Here is a 14,197-nt window from a genome sequence, read left to right on the forward strand (position 1 = left end):
CTAACCCACAACCCCCCACGAGCGCCTGTTTAATGAAAGGCAAGACAGTGGGAAGAAGCGGTCAGGGGGTCATTCAGGGCAGAATGATGGCTTGGGGGCCTCAGGGGCCTTGACCTAGGGGGCAGCCAGAAAGATGTCCTCAGACAAAGGCCAGGCAAGTCTTAATGCTCCTTTGTGGGCCTTCGTACAGCTAACACTGAGGCATTGGACCCTGTATTCGTTTTCTAGGGCTGCCATACAAAGCACCACAAACGAGGTGGCTTAAAACAACACACATTTATTCTCTCATCGTTCTGGAGGCTGGAAGTCTGAAATCAAGTTGTTGACAGGGCCATGTGCTCCCTGAATGGGGTAGCAGAGGATCCTTCCTTGTCTCCTGCAGCTTCTGGAACTTGCCGGCACCCTTGGTGTTTCTTGGCTTGTAGATACAGCACTCCAGTCTCGGCCCCTGTCTTCTCATGGCCTTTTCCTTTATGTGTCTGTGTCTTTTTTCTCCAAATTTTTCTCTTATAAGGACACCAGTCATATTGGATGTAAGGCCCACCCTAATCCAATATGACCTCATTTTAATAATTACATCTACAAAGACCCTATTTCCAAATAAGGCCACATTCATAGGTTCTGGGTGGGCCCAGATTTTTTGGGAGGGAGGGGACACTATTTAATCCAGGAGAGACACTAAATGCATCTTTGTCAGGGAAGAATGGGGGCCAAAGAAAAGCAATTTGCTTTGTTCTCTTAACCTCAGAATATCACACCATTCTCCAGCTTAGCAGAGTCCTTAGGCCAGTGGGAAGCTTGGTGGCCTTGAAATCTCTCTGTTTAAGCTCTTCACACTGGCAGATCTCCCAGAAGTACAAAGTACAAGGTTTAAGCCCTCTTGCAATAGACCCCGGGCAAATAGAGAGACTTCATCACTTCCCTCATTTATGGAACACAAGAAATAGCAGGGAGATCAGTAGGAGAAGGCAGGGAAGAATGAAGGGGGGGTAAAAAGAAGGGAGAATGAACCACTAGAGACTATGGACTCTGGGAAAAAAGCTGAGGGCTTCAGAGGGGAGGGGGGTGGGGGATTGGGATAGGCTGGTGATGGGTATTAAGGAGGGCACAGATTGCATGGAGCACTACGTGTTATACGCAAACAATGAATCATGGAACACTAAATCAAAAACTAAGGATGTACTGTATGGTGACTAACATAACATAATAATAAAAAAAATAAATAAAGGTCTCCAGGAAAGGGTATTCACAACACACATCCTCAGAGAAGAGGAGAAAATCTAAATTTCAAACTCCATCGATCAAAGGAAAACCCTGTCTGATCTGTGTAAACCTAGGTGGATACAGGGACATCTCTTCTGAATTCTATCTTTGAAGATAAACTCTCAAGCTCAGACCAATGACTCCCCCCCCTCCCTTTTTAAAGAGAATTTTGACTTGTTTGGTTTATACATTCTTATATCCTTCTGCTTTCTGCCTCTCCCATCCTTACCCTCTCTTTTCCTTCTTAATTATCCTTCTTCTGTTGGTTGTTTTTCTTTAAATTTTCGTTTCTAAAAATTAAAAAAAAATTTTTTTAAACTGCTTCTTTCTAGGGCTTCTCTTGGCCTATCTGCCGCATTGTTGGCTGAGGGCATCTCAGCTTCTCTCAGGCCCTCACCCCACTCACTCCTTGGTAGTCTAAATGGCCCTCTCGGTTCATGCAGACGGGGCTAAGGATGAGAGATCAGGGATTTGAAGAGAGTAGAGGACATGGAGGGAAAAACCGTACCTCAGAGGCAGCAGTGGGAAATGCCAGGAAGTTCCTGAAACTCGAGCACAGAGCCTATCCAAGACCAACAGCAGAAGAAGTGGGAGTGAAAATGGAAAGAAGCATCAACACCCAAGCAGATGGCCTTGAACTGCATGTAATAAAAGGGCAGAGAAGATAATCCAGGAAAATGTAGGAAAAAACTGTAAAGAAAGATGATTAGGGCACAGAATGAGGCCAGACGGGCAGGAGCAGAGGATTTGAATGGAGCGGAGAGCTAGCTGGGGACTGATATTTGATTAAGTCTGAAGCGCACAGTGTTGGATTCCTCAAAGTTCTGCTGTGTAAGTCCTGAAAAATTCTCATGATCTGGTCTATTAAACCCTTGGCTTCCAGGTCCATGTTACTAGAATGGGGACCATTGATTCTCCTACCTTTTAAGCTTTCCAAAGGACAACACTCAGGCCAGGGGTTCTTCCTGTCTCCCTCAGGCCCCTAGAGAATGATAGATGTTTCCATACTGTCTAGACTACAGCTGGTGGGCTCTCCAGAAAATGGCAGACTTCCCCATATTGTCTGAACTAGAGTTGGTGGAGTTCTTCAGAAAATGGCAGACTTCCCCATACTACCTAGAATAGAGCTGGTGGGGTTCTCCAGAAAACGGTAGACTTCCCTGTACTATCTAGAATAGAGCTGGAGGTGTTCCTCAGGAGACGTGGCTGACTTAGCGTCAGCAATGTTAAGAACAGAATTTTGAAGGTCATGTTTTCCTCCTGGAATATGCTCTCCCATTTTCAGCACCCCATCTTCTCCTTTCCAGGGATTCACAGACCCACCCTCCTTCATGACTCTAAAACTCGGGCCCTCCCTCTCACTCTGCTCAGATCAAGTGTAGCTCCATCAACACCGAGCAGAAAATACTTGCCAGCTATTCTGGACTGTGTCCAGCCCACTTAGTCAACAGGTAAAGATAATTCACCTAAGAACTCCCCGTGCTTTAACCAAGTAAATAGATCTAAGCAAACCCAGCCAAGAGTCAGCTGGTGAGGGAGAAGTATTTAGGCCAAACCACTTAGGCCTAACATTGTGTTATCAAAATTATTCTTGAAAATTCCTTAAAAAGATAACATTTTGCAGTCCAGTTGTTTCAAATGTTTCAGCAGAAACAGTGGCCTGCTCCGATGCTGAAGAAAAGCTGATCTTCAGAGCTGAGTGACTACATTGTGTTGGCCTGAGTTTGGGATCACATTGGGCTAAAAAATGTCCCAGCCAGATAACAGTCTGAAAGTCAAGCAGTTCCGAGCCGTGTTAAGGAAACATGGATTCCCAATTCATACTTCATTGTTCCCAAGCTGCAGCTTGCTGAGTCCAATGAGGGGCAGTTATGTCTCTCTTCTTCTTTACTGAGGACACATGCGAGAATGTACGCAAGTTAAGATGAGCTTGAAGGACTCCTCTCTACCAATGTGAGCTTCTTCGTGAGTGTGCGGTAGGGGAGAAAGTGCTAGGCCTTCTTCCCGAGCACCACAGGGAAAGACAGGGCTGGCTTAGCATCCGGTGGACCAACGTCTTCTCTTGACTCTCTCCTTCTCCACGTAAGCACACGCGGTGGTGAGGGATCCTGGAAATTCAAAAAAATTCCCACTTTGTGGTTTTGAATCTTTTATCATCAAACTGAATTTTAGGCAAACTAGAGCTTCCAAAAGTGCCTCAGTGCTTTCGGACAGGAACCCAGCCCCTTGCCTGGGCCCCCGGCAGAGAAAGTGGGCGGGGACGGAGAATGGGGCAGCAGAGGGGAAGGTGGGAGCTGCAGCTGGGCAAACAGAGCCTGCATTGTTCCCCCCGCAGCATTGGGCTGCAGTCTGGGACCAGTGCCTCCCTTAGAACGCAGCCAACAGGCGCATGGCGCCTCGCTGCTCTATTTACACAGGTGTCTTCCCTCCCCAGGGAAGCTGGGCCTTTGCAAACATGCGTGACCACATGCTTCCATAAGATGGATGCTCACATCTGCACGCTGCCGAGGGGAGAAACTGAGGCCCAGAGTGGGGAAGGAAGGCTTTCAGGGCCCAGCAAACCAATGATGGAAGCCGGAAGGGCAGACAGGTGTTCTGACTCCCCACTGCCTTCTCCGGTTACTCGGCCGCCTTTGTCTTGTCAGCCCTGCTCCTGACAGGGATAAAGTCTTTGGGCTTTTCACTTCACATGCAGCAGCGCTCCCATCTACCACTCCTAGCTGAAGCTGAAGCTCCCCCCACTGTTTGGGGTGGGGGCAGGGCCAGGGACCCCCAGCCACACCTGTTGGTGCAACCCTGCCAGCAGGGGGGAAGGGGAGGAGGGGGCTTGGAAGCTTGGAAAACATGGTCACATGCTTAAGAAATGTCCCCTCCATTAAGAAATACCCACTCTGGGGCGCCTGGGTGGCGCAGTCGTTAAGCGTCTGCCTTCGGCTCAGGGCGTGATCCTGGCGTTCTGGGATCGAGTCCCACATCAGGCTCCTCCACTGGGAGCCTGCTGCTTCCTCTCCCACTCCCCCTGCTTGTGTTCCCTCTCTCGCTGGCTGTCTCTCTCTCTCTCTGTCAAATAAATAAATAAAATCTTTAAAAAAAAAAAAAAGAAATACCCACTCCACTCATGCTGTTCTCCTCTCCCTGACCCTCACATCTCCTGGAAAACGAACTCCAAGGAAAGCCAAAGGAGAAACCCAGCTGATTTATTGATTTGTCTGTCGTTTTCTTTTTCTTTTTTCTTTTTCTTTCTTTCTTTCTTTCTTTCTTTCTTTCTTTCTTTCTTTCTTTCTTTCTTTTTTTATTTTATTTTATTTATTTATTTGAGAGAGAGAGAGGGTCCGGGTAGAGGGGCAGAAAGAGAGAGAGAGAGAGAGCCTCTTAAGCAGACTCTGCGCTGAGTGCAGAGCCTGATGTGGGGCTCGATCTCACAACTCTGAGATCATGACCTGAGCCAAAATCAAGAGCCAGACCCTTAACTGACTGAGCGACCCAGGCACCCCTATCTGTCATTATTTTTAATTGCCCATTTTCAAACCTTCAGCTTGAATGCCCTAGATTCTTCAGTAGATGAGTTGTAAGGAAATGAAAAGGATAAAGAGGAAACCACAGAAGAAATGAAAAAGACTCATCATATTTTTAAACGTTTTTTTATTCAATTCAATTTAATTAACATGTAGTGTATTATTAGTTTCGGAGGTAGAGTTTAGTGATTCATCAGTTGCGTATAACTGTGCTCATTCCATCAAGTGCCCTCCTTAAGGACCATCACCCAATTACCCCATCCCCCTAACCACCTCCCCTCCAGCAACCCTCAGTTCATTCCCTACAGTTAAGAGCCTCTTATGGTTTGTCTCCCTCTCTGTTTTTATCTTATTTTATTTTTTCTTCCCTTTCCCTATGTTCTTCTGTTTTGTTACTTAAATTCCACCATATGGGTGAAACCATATGGTATTTGTCTTTCTGTGATTGACTTATTTTGCTTAACTTAATACCCTTTAGTTCCATCCATGTCATTGCAAATGGCAAGATTTCGTTCTTTTTGATGGCTGAGTAATATTCCGTCGTAGATGTGTATACACACACAGCACATCGTCTTTATCCATTCATTTGTCATACTCATCACCTTTTAAAAAAGGGTTAAGATCAAACTGTGGTATCCGGGAATGCTAACCTGGGGCTAACAGGATAAAAAGATACAAAGAAGCGATTACTCTAAAAGCCAGGACAGTAGTGACTTTCAGGGATGCGAGGAGGGTTAAGACTGAGATGGGACACATGAAGACGGTCTATTTCTGAGGGTCTATTTCTTACCTCAGTGTTGGCTACAGTACAGTGCACCTTGTGGTAACCCATTAGGTTATGTATTTGCTTTGTGTGGTTTTCTGTACCTGTGCTTTCTTTTTTAATAAAAAGGTTAAAATAATTTATCAGTTTCCTGGAGGCTGGACAGCTGGGTCTTTTGGGATGTGAATCCATGTCATGCGCCTTTTCCCAGTTGACATAACCGTGTCATTGTAGTAGCTCTCATGCGGGTACCAGTTTCTCCACCTGGACTTTGGTGGGGGGTAACCCTTTGAGGAGGGGTACAGTGGCATGGCAGGACAGAGAGGAAGCGAGGCTACCCCCCATCTCTGTGCACTGGAAAGTGACTCCAGTGAGCTTTCTTCTTCTTTGTCTGAAGTGAATGAAAAGCCTTCAGAACATTCTCTGTCGAGTAGCTAACTGGTAACTTACCTGCATGAGGGAGCTCACTATCTTCACCAGATCAAGGCTGGTGCCTGCCTTTCTCTTATGAGTCCCTCTGGGGCTGTTTCTACCCACCTACCATTAGACAGAGACATGCCCTTCTTCTGTCTCTCAAGGGACTAAGATGGTCATGGGGACTGCCTGAGATGCAGCTCTGACTCACACAAATTCTAGGAACTAAGTCTTCCAAGTAAATGATCTGTCGGTCTTAGCAAGGCCATCAGAGACACTCAAATATTATCCACTGTCTCCAAGTGCGTGCGCGCAATTGTGTGCATGACTGTTTAGAATAAGACAGCAGGTTGCTAGGCAATGCATTTCCAGAAAGGAGAGTGTGAAGAAAAAAAAATAAATAAACAGATGACAGGGAGGAGATCCAGCGCCTGCTAGAATAAGAGCTTTGGGTCCAGTTCATTTTGGTTTGATGGGAGTGTCACGGGGACGTCAGGGCTCGCTCAGATCCGGCATGAGTTTCCAATCTTGCCTTCCAACTCCTCACCCTCTGTCTTATGTGGTGGGGAAAGCTGAGATGAAATATGGCCCTCTGGAGGGCCAGGCCTTTGTGAAAGGCTATTACAGCTGTAGCAAAACTTTTGTAATCTGCACCGTATCCCATTACATCTCCAGGCTCCTTGGGTCCCTTCCCAGCCTCAAGGAAAATACACACACCCTTTCTCTTTCTTTCTTTCCTTCCTTCTCTTCTGCTCTCTCCCTCGTTTCTACTCTCTAAAAGGTCAATCACAGTTGTTCTTTTCACATAGGTTTTTCTCTAACCTTTGAGGCAAATTGGCTTGACGTACGTAGAAAGGCTGGGTGGTACTCGGTGCTTTGGGACTTCTTGGATCATTGAGGGAGGTGCACAGAGCGCAGGGTGCAGAGGTCACTGTAGTGGGGTCATGATGAGGCTTCTCTAAGCCTTCTTATCATTGGATGATGGCTTTCTGCCTGCTGTCTCTCTTAACAATGATGGGAGTTAGCCCTCATTGAGCCCAGGAGTTGTCTCTCACTCCCCGAATATCTTCAAACTTACATTTGGGGGACCAGGCTGGCTTTGTGGTGAAGGAAATGAGTTAGAAGCAGACCACCTGATTCTTGTCTGAACTCCACTACTTCTTAACTGTGCGACCTTAACAAATGTATTTAATGTCTCAGTTTCTTCATCTGCAAAATAGAGGTACTGATATTTACCTTATAATGTGAGGTTCAAGGAGATGACCCACGTCAAGTGCTGTAGACACAGAGCACGGCATGGCGGACACACCCAACAGGACCTCCCTCCCTTTTGTTTCGGTATGTTCTGAATTCTTTGGTGACATGGCAGGTGTTAGTGGGCAGAGCCTTCTTCTTCACATGCTCAGGGGAACCAAGCTAAGTTCAGGGATGCAGCAGGAGAAAAATGGAAATGAGTTCTGATCTGAGGAGTGTGGAAAAGTGGGAAGAGAAAGGAAGAACACGGAAGATTCTTCCAGTAGTTAGTGTCTGAAGCTGTTGTAGTCATGAGGGGACCACGAGCCCCTGTTTGTGTCAAGAAGAGACATAACTGGTCAGAGAGAACTGATGATTCCAAAAATTTGGATTTGTCACTGTCCATTATCCTAAGATATTCAAAATATTCATTAGTTAGGATGTTTGGCATGGAAGTTCTGAGACACAAAAGCCAAGATCGCGAATCCAGGAAGATCTGCGTTCCACCTGCTCTGTTGCTGTTATCTAGACAAATGGGGCTCACTTCTCAAACTTTCTGGGTCCTAGTTGAATTATTTATAGAAGGGGAATCATGGCTAGCTCTCGGGGTTGTTATGAGAATTAAATAGAATAATTTGTCTCAATGTGTCCAGTGGAACACCTATCTCAGAGTAGCACTCAACACGCTTGTTGACTGAATGTTGGAAAGAATGAATGGTAAACTTTCCATGGATGGTATCACTCTTCACTTTTGAACTGATTTTCCTTTCTTTGCTTCTCCTCTTTTCTTTTTTCCCGTTTCCTTCTTTTCCCCTTCCTTACATTTTTAATTCCCAGAATTGTCCTCCCTGTATCATGCCAGCTCTTTGCCTATCTTTACCTCACTCCTTAGTCGGTATCCCCAGCCGTGGAGGGCCATCAGACATCCTTGCACCTGGCCCATCTGTATAGCGAACATCATTATCAATGGAGGAGGAGGAGGCCGCCCTGCCCCACACATGCCTCTCTGGACAGATTTCTAGGGGCAGCTCTGACTCTTGGTACAATTTCTTAACTTCTTTGCTAGTTCCTGGCTGTGACGCTCAGATGATAGAAGGTGGAGAGATCATGTGATGAAGAAAAAGAGCCAGGAGAAGAGAAAAAATAGACTTATCCACTTGAGGCCATGTGGCATTTTAGAGAAAGGACAGAATTGACAGCAGAGTAACATCACATAATTCTTTGATGGTAGCCAACTCTCCATCCACCAAATCATACTTGTTTGCCAACCTTAAGATGGGGGAGGTACCTGAAATAGAAGAGAAATAGAAGAAATTAGGACATACGTCCTATTGTACAATGTTGGAGATCATGGGAGGGAGGGATAGTGTCAGTCTTGTGCCAAGGGATGCAACAAGCGAAAGGCTCCGTGCATCCAGGACACATGCCCTAGCAGGGTAACCTACCATCTGCTCTTGTGGATCAATGTTAATGGAGTTGGGCTGGTAGAGGGTAGGACATCATGCATGGATGTTTCAAAATGCCCTCTCTTTTGGATTGGCAATGAAATCTTTTGTGTGTGTGTGTGCGCGTGAACACCACAAATATACCCTACTCATCATATTTAATTGAAGCTCAAATAAAAATTTGAGGGTTCAGGAATCTTCAAGAGAGATGCATTGCTTCATGGCCCTAAGATAGAGGGCTGGGAGAGCCTTACCAAGGTCATTTCCCCATTTTCCTATTTTCAGGAAGTATTGTACAAATATGAGGCTAGAGTACCCATTGCTATGATCTCTGGAGAAGGCAATGATTGGTCTTCAAATCAAATTTTGATTCCTCTGAAAGGTTATCCGGGCAATCACTGCACACCGTGAAATAAAACAGAGGTACTGTGTCACCCGGCACAGCGGGTGGTTCTTCATCGTATTCTACCTTCAGGGCTAAATCTTTCAGGCAGAACCATGGGAGTAACAAGGGGAAGTAATCTTTTACTCTGACACTTTCTAACCTCTCTCGTAGCATCTCCATTCCCCAGCTTGTTTGCAAGATATAATCTCTCTTTCTCTCTCATACACACACACACTCACTCACTCACTCTTCGTGCTCAGCTAAAACTGATTATCAATTGGTTATTGAGGTTTGGGAAATTTGGGGGGATAAATACATACAGTTGTAAAATAACCTCCAAGTTCTTACTTTCTTATTGATTCTCTGATGAAAGTGAAGCCCGTCGTCCATGCTGCTGAGCCTCACAAGCAGGCTTTCTAAACTGCCTGACTTCCGCACGTTTTCATCCATCTTTCTTCCTTTGTGAGGCCCAGGTTGATCTCTTTTGCAACACGCTATACCTTCACCGATCTTGAATTTTGAATAAAGGTTTATTCTTCTAATTTGTCTCGGAATCCACTTTTTTGGCTCTCAGTTGAGCTGATACTATTTTGGGCTGTTGCCTAGGACACACCTGGTGCATTTCTGGGTTCAGTCCTAGGAAAGCTTGGACCTATTCACTCTTTCCTTGCCCTCAGCAGCAAAGATGGGCTAAGAAGCCACAGCACTGGGCTGGTTATGCCCTTTGCCTTTTGTCCACCTTTGGCTCTCCCGTCACATTTCCCTCAGCCTTCTCTTCCCGGACTGACCACTTTGGAAACCCAGAGCCTATGCTCTCTTCCCCTTGAACTTCACATCTATTACCATTTCAAGGGGTTCTCGGTGTCTTACCCGCTGTTTGCTTCTCTTTCATGATTCCCCGGATGCTGAATCTCTGCCCTCCCACACCTTTGCCCAGCTGTAAAAGTTCACCTTCTGGTTTAAGTATTCTGGATACTGTCACATATCTTTACTGCCCCTCCTCCGTGATCACACAGCATACAGCTGCTTTTTCAGATCAGCTCCCTACTGGCCTTCATTACATAGGAAAGTTTTTAGTGCTGCACATTTTGCTTTGGATGCAGGCCAGTCTGGCCCCTTGTCAGGAGCCTCTCCCTGGGATCTCTCCTACACCAACAATTCCATTTTGAAGAGCAGCCTGTTTCATCACCATAAACACACATCCTCATCATTATCATCACAACAACCACAATGGTGATAATGATGTTAATAATGATACCAGCTCATATTTGAGTACTAACTATGTGTCAAACACTGTGCTGAGGGCTTTCTCTTACTATCTCATTTATCCCTCACAATGACCTTGGGAGGCGGGTACTATTATGAAGAAGGAAACTGAAGCTAACAGACATCAGGTGAGCTGCTTAGGGTTGCCCAGCAAGTGGAAAAGCCTGGATATGAGCCCAGGCAGTTGTTCTCAGCCCACATTCTTTACCACCATGCAGGAACCCCCAGAACACCACAATCCTCTCACCCCTGGACAGAGGGCAAGTAGCCAGGGACATGGTGAAGAAGCAGGGGGAGCTGATGTTGGGAATGTTTATGGATTATTCATTAGTATTTAAGGAAAAGCTAATGAGACCCAGGGTACAGATAGCAAGGTGGCAGAGAACACCAGTCAAACTCGACACAATCACTTTCTCTCCTGGGCCAATTGGTTTCTACTTGACCTTGGTGCTTGGTGGAGTTTCTGTCACCATCACAGCTGTCTTCTGCTCTGAAGTTCAAATTCACCATTAGCAGTCCAGCAGACTGTGGTTAAGTTGGCTGCTCTCTTTAAGCAAGGTGCTGTGCAAGAAATGAAGGATTCTTTCCACCGCAGCAGCTTGGGAGTAAATGGTGAGAAGCTTCCTTTGGAATACATTTGACGTGCATAAGGCGGAAAGGAAGCTTTCATTTAGTGGGGCTGGTTTGCAGTCCGAGCTAAAGCGCTGTGGTCAGAGGCTCTGATCCTGTGTGTGGTCATTCAGCTTTGCTCTATTCTGTGGCCACAGCCCATACACCAAGTCCTGGCCAGACGTCTTGTGATGCATATGGCACGGTATCATGGTGTCCGTGGGGATGCGGGAATAAGGTGTGGATAAATGGGTTCAGTTCCAAGTTCTTGACCAGAAAAGCAGGTCAGAACACACATCCAAAAGGCAGTGGAACAGTGTATAAATGAAACAGAGCAGCATGTGGTCTTGTAGGATATTTCAATTCGGGAGTACATTTCCTTGAAGAATGTCATCAAGCTTCTCAGTAGACCTAAATATGGTTGGCTCTTCATTACAAGGAAAGTGGAATTGAGGTCCACATAGATTAAATGACTAAGCTGTGTAGTCAATATGAGTCTTTTGAATTTCTTGTATTTAGGCAGAACTCCATCTATCCCACAACAAATTCATAGACAGATGTCATTCCTATGCCGAATTATCTTTACATGTTTGTCAAAAACCATCTGACCATGAACGTGGGGTCTGTTTCTGGACTCAATATCCCATTGATCTTCTTGTCTGTCTTGGAACCAATGCTTTATTCCCTTTATTATTGTGATTTTATAATAAAGCTTAAAATAAGGTAGAAGTCCTCCAGCTTTGTTTTTTCTTGTTTGATTGTTTGTTTTTTGCTAAGTTGTTTTGACTCTTCTACGTCCTTTGGTTTATATATGAAATTTAGAATCAATTTTGTCAATTTCTTTTTTTTTTTTTAAGATTTTATTTATTTGAGAGAGAGAGAGCCAGAAAGAGAAAAAGAGAAAGAACACAAGCAGCGGGAATAGCAGATGTAGAGGGAGAAGCAGGATCCCTGAGCAGAGAGCCTGACATGATGTTTGATCCCAGGACTCTGGGATCATGACCTGAGTGGAAGGCAGACGCTTTAACACCTAGACGCCCTCACCTTGTCAATTTCTACAAAAAAAGTCTGCTTGAGTTTTGACTGCCAGGATATTGAATCCATAGATCACTTTGGGGTTGATTCATTTCTCTGAGCTTTTGACTGGTTTTTATTCTACGGGTTAGTGTCCTGGGATGGTGCTTTAGGTTCCAGAGCACAAACACAGAGATATTCAGGACAACTGCTTTTTATGCTGATTTAAAGCGAAGAAGAATAAATATTTACATTGAATCTAAGCCACCTGAAAGCAGAATTCCTAGGGCTTCGCTGATAATATGATCACTTACATGAAGGGGAACTTGGACTGTTGCGAGCACCTCGAGTAAGCCATATTTGTAAGATGTTTAAATCCCATAAGAAGCCTACGAGGTGGGCATTACCTGCTCTACTTTACAAATGGGGAAACTAAGGTATGAAAGGTTAAGCAGTTAGGTGAGGTCATCTAGGAGATTCAGTGGTAAAGCTGACATCTAAACCCAGGCTGGTATAATTGTACCATGGTATTTCCCTACCTCAATCATCTTCAGACTGTGTCCAGAATGCCCAGGAAACTTCCAGTGCCTTGGGGCCCACGAGAGTGTGTAAATGTTGGATGAGGGGATGGGGGGGTAGGGGGATGGGCTGGTTCTCCATGATTCAGGCTCTGCTTCAGCAAGATTTCCTTTGACCTGTCTTATCAATTAGGGTTTTGCTTAAAAACCTAAAAACAGAAACAACCACAAAATAGTGGTGCCTTTCAAGTAAGTCTGAAAATCACTTCGTGCTGCCTTTCAAAATGAGGATTCCTCTCCCTTTCTCATGGACAAATTTCCCGGAAGGTTTGGGATAGTGGTGAACTGTGTTAAAGTTGTCCGGGGTCCAGGACAGCACGCCGGGGCTGTTTTCCTATCCAAATTGCAATTGGGGTTCCTTCAGCCTGCAGGACCTGTTGCCTGGCTGGCTCACGGGGTCACTCATGACCCTGAAAGCTGTGGCTCCCCCACTCCAGTGGCCGTTCCGACAGCCTGACCCCAGCCCAGGCCCACCAACACTGCTGCGGGTAAGACTGTTCTTCTCAGTGTCCACTGAAGCTCTGGACTGTTCCAGCCCTCGCGCCTCCTGAGTTTTGGTGACCTTCCTGCTTTTCACAGGCTGCTAGGTCTCCTCCTTTCTCTGTTCTTCATCAGCCTCGCCCTTGGCAGTCACCCCGAGAAATTTAGCCTTTTTCATCTTCTCTCTCTCAGAAACTGGGAAGGTTTTTTTTTTTTTCTTCTTCTTCTTCTTCTTCTTTTTTTCTGAATTCCTAATGCACTTGTCTTTGCCAAAACCCCAAATCCCAGATCTGCCATGGGCCAACAAGTGCCGGGAGAGGTTCTTTGGATGAATTCAGAAATGACCTTGAACCTTTGCTCAACACTCAGATGACAGGTTCTCTCCTTCCCAACCACACCCCAACACACATGCTTCTTGTCGGATAAGGAAATGTTTTATTGCTTTTTTTCCCTTTTTCCTTTCTCTACCACCCCTCCTCATGAACACTTCCCACTTATCCTGTTCCTATCGCCTCTCTTCTGGAAAATTAATCAGAAAGCTAAAACCCGAGGGCAGAAAGGGACCTTGGGAGGGCATTGCATCTGGATTTTCATTTCCAGGTAGTGCCTGCCCTTGCTTGGGTGAAGGACTCTGTCTTCTGTCTTTAGACTTTTATCGGTTCCCACACATTCTCACTTAGGCATCTCTGGGTTTTGCTCCTTGGGTCTTATTTGTTAATTTCATTTTTTAAAGTAGCTCCTTTCTTCCATTCGGGGTTGTTTCATTGGGATCTACAAAACGTACATGAGGCATATTCATGATATATGCTGTCATGACTTGGCCCAAAATGTTGAACTTTCTTCAAGCAGATGTATGTCTCCAACCCCTTTTCCTGGGTCGACCATGATTTCTGTGCAGTCAGATACGATCATGGGCTTCCGAGGGTAAAGACTGGATGCTGCCTGTGGTGGTCCAGCTGTGTATGTAGTTGACTGATCTGGGGGAATTTTTGGCTACGATCAGAGGCCAAGAGTAAACGTAACAAGTCTGTGATGATCCTTTCCAGGCTTGTAATCAATACCCTGGGGATTCAGTTCTAAGTCCAGCTGCTGTAGAACAATGTGGTTTATACTGATTGTTAGATTGACTGATTTTGGCTGCAAGAGTACGGATCGGCTCTGTGCAGTAGCCAGTTGAGTAACTCTCTGCTGTGCTGAGGACAGATTTCCCAGGGCACAGGCGTTCGAAACTC

The sequence above is a fragment of the Ursus americanus genome, chromosome 1 (genome assembly GCF_024610735.1).
Source record: "Ursus americanus isolate L20-20 chromosome 1, mUrsAme1.1.p, whole genome shotgun sequence".
Taxonomy (NCBI): domain Eukaryota; kingdom Metazoa; phylum Chordata; class Mammalia; order Carnivora; family Ursidae; genus Ursus; species Ursus americanus.